This window comes from Lucilia cuprina, chromosome 6 (genome assembly GCF_022045245.1).
Source record: "Lucilia cuprina isolate Lc7/37 chromosome 6, ASM2204524v1, whole genome shotgun sequence".
Lineage (NCBI taxonomy): Eukaryota > Metazoa > Arthropoda > Insecta > Diptera > Calliphoridae > Lucilia > Lucilia cuprina.
This window is the reverse complement of record NC_060954.1, coordinates 9988534-9991947: the sequence shown is the minus strand read 5'-3', so window position 1 is coordinate 9991947 and position 3414 is coordinate 9988534. Positions and strand designations below refer to the sequence as shown.

The following is a 3414-nucleotide window of genomic DNA, read 5'->3' as shown; positions in this document are numbered from 1 at the left end:
ATAGATAGATAGATAGATAGATAGATAGATAGATAGATAGAAAGATAGATAGATAGATAGATAGATAGATAGATAGATAGATAGATAGATAGATAGATAGATAGATAATATATAGATAGATAGATAGATAGATAGATAGATAGATAGATAGATAGATAGATAGATACTTACTTACTTACTTACTTACTTACTTACTTACTTACTTACTTACTTACTTACTTACTTACTTACTTACTTACTTACTTACTTACTTACTTACTTACTTACTTACTTACATACTTACTTACTTACTTACTTACATACTTACTTACTTACATACTTACTTACTTACTTACTTACTTATTTACTTACTTACTTACTTACTTACTTACTTACTTACTTACTTACTTACTTACTTACTTACTTACTTACTTACTTACTTACTTACTTACTTACTTACTTACATACTTACTTACTTACATACTTACTTACTTACTTACTTACTTACTTACTTATTTACTTACTTACTTACTTACTTACTTACTTACTTACTTACTTACTTACTTACTTACTTACTTACATACTTACTTACTTACTTATTTACTTAATAACTGAACCTATTGTTTAGAGAAGTGGATAGGAATACATTAGAGTAAGTTCAAGTTCATTACAATCTGGAACGCTAGACCATAGACTAGACTATAAACTAAACTATAGACTAGGCTATAACCTAGCCTATACACTATATTACAGACTAAGCTACACTGAAGACCATCCTATTGACTTGACTATAGCACAGACTATAGACCAATCTATAGACTAGACTATAGACTAAATTTAAGACTAGTTTATAGACTAAACTATACACTATACTGTAGACTAAAAGATACACTATAAAACCAGACTATGGACTAGACTATAGACTACACTATAGACAAGACTATAAACTAGACTACAGACTACACTATAGACAAGACTATAAACTAGACTGCAGACTAGACTATAGGCTAGTACTTAATTACTTAATAACTTCCTCAAGAATTCAACTATTTTCTACTGCTTTCTTTCCTCTGTTTTTACATTCCTATCGTTGTTGGATCAGTTGATTCGGTTTTGGTTTTTAGAAAACCTATGTATGACGTTACTTTGACCGTGTCATTCCTATATCAAAAAAAAACCAGAATCTGCTGATTTTACCGCGACAGAAAGTAGAAACTTACTAAAAGTTTTAGTACTTAGAGAAATGGTGTATTCTTCTCAATAAAAAGAGATTTGTTTAGTTTTAGAACATTTGACTATTAAACTCATTTATAATTAATATGCATACAACAAAAAACAAACACCTGCTATTTACTTTCTTACTTTGGTTTAATACTTTTATATTAAAACAGCTGTTTATTTTGGAAATTTTTGAAATTTCATATAATAACTGTAATGATCTGTTATTATATAGTTTATATGTATGTGTGTGTGGCCAATCAAAACTCAATTGCATGTGTATGATTGTATGTACTTTTATAATCAATTGAAATATTTGCGTGTCATATTAGTTTGATGTACGTTTATATAGAACACTTTTTTTTCCACATTTAGGCTTTAGTACCCCCCCCCCTCCGCTTTTTTTAAGGAGAATAACTTTTGACTGTCAAGCCAATTAGTAAATTCTCTAAGCTGGCTTTATTTTCTATAGAAAGTAACATTAGTAGTTGTGGGTGAGTTTTTTTTTTTTTTTTTGCAATTACATCTTTTCATATAAAATTGAAATTTATTTCTTGTAGTTTTTCTGTTGCTATTTTATAGTTTAGATAGATGATGAGAGTCATCTGTAGTTTTAGACTAAATTTTATAGTTAAGAGTAAACTTAGTATTGATACAGTTTTTTGTTGTATTTTGGGTCGTTTAATTGTTCATTTTGAATTTTCTTTTTCTTTTTTATTTGTTGTTTTAATTCAGTTTTTATTATAATTGTAACTGAACTTGAAATTAAAACAGAAAATTTAATTAAATTTCTTTTTCTTCATCTTTTTTTTTACATATTTGTTTGTAAAAAAATCGTATAAAAATGTTTGAATTTATTTATATTATTATTTTATTAATAGTTTTATATAAATTTTATAAATTTATTAAAAAATATTATAAAGTGAGTGTAAACATTTGTTTAATTTAATATTTATATCAAGAAAATTTATGAAAAATTGTTTAATATTTTTAAATATAAAAATATCAAGATTATGATGTTAAATTTAGATTCTAGCCAAATTTGGGGTTAATGCACAAAAATTATATTTATATTTTTATAATATAACAAAAAGTGTTTAAAAAATATTTAAATAATAAGATTTTTAATAGATTTCCTTAGACAAAAAAGAAATAAATTTGAACAAAATTTCATTAAATTTTTATCTTATTACCTTAAAAAAATAAGCCCATTTATTTGTTTACAACATTTTGTTAATCATAATAAACATAAATAGAAATTTCTCTTGTTCTCTTTATTAATATTATCGAAATTCTGAATGCCACTTATCAGTTTTAGCCAAAAAAAACTTTTCTAATCAACTATTGGACTCTGTGTTTATCAGTTCAATATTACTATCCAAGTACTGACTACTAACGGCAAAAGTAACTAAAATACCAGCTGTGCTTTCAAGCAAACAAAAAAAAATAATAAAAAAGTTATAAAAATTATTAGATTTTCTTTTTTTTCATAATTTATAAAAATTATATAAATTCTATCAATTTATATTATTAAATTTCTATTGTTATTTTCTTACAGAACGCCATGGCTCCGTTAAAGAATCGTCGTTATATTTCTTCAAAAGAAATAACTAAAAATATGACTTTATATACAAATGGTTCATTTAAAAGTGAAGTGGATAGAAATACATTAGAGTAAGTTCAAGTTCATTACAATCTGGAACGCTCGACCTTAGACTAAACTATAAACTAGACTATAGACCAGACTCTACACTATATTATAGACTAAGTTACACTAAAGACCACACTTTAGACTTGACTATGGAATAGACTACAGACCAATCTATGGACTAAACTATGGACTAGATTATAGACTATACTAGACTAGACAACAGTGTAAACTGTAGATTGAACTACAGACTATAGAATGAACTACAGGTACACTACAGAATAGATTATAGAATATACTAAAGACTAGACTGTATATAGTCTACAGTAAACTACACTATAGACAAGACTATAGACTATACTATAGGCTAGATTTTAGACAAGACTATAGACTAGACTATAGACAAGACTATAAACTAGACTATAGACTAGACTATATACTAGACTATAGACTAGACTATATACAAGATTATAGACTGGACTATAGACTAGACTATAGACTAGACTATAGACTAGACTATAGACTAGACTATAGACTAGACTATAGACTAGACTACAGACTAGTCTATA

The 3414-nt window shown here is 25.9% G+C and overlaps 1 protein-coding gene and 1 long non-coding RNA gene across 2 annotated transcripts in view; one reads left to right on the top strand and one right to left on the bottom strand.

Moving 5' to 3' along the window:
- Nucleotides 1-3414, bottom strand: part of LOC111688166 — a 13019-nt gene that overhangs the window by 1452 nt on the left and 8153 nt on the right. The window lies entirely within an intron of this gene.
- LOC124420530 lies at nt 1421-2881 on the top strand. The gene is made up of 2 exons (XR_006941249.1): nt 1421-1691; nt 2756-2881. It is a non-coding gene; the product is annotated as an uncharacterized LOC124420530 (long non-coding RNA).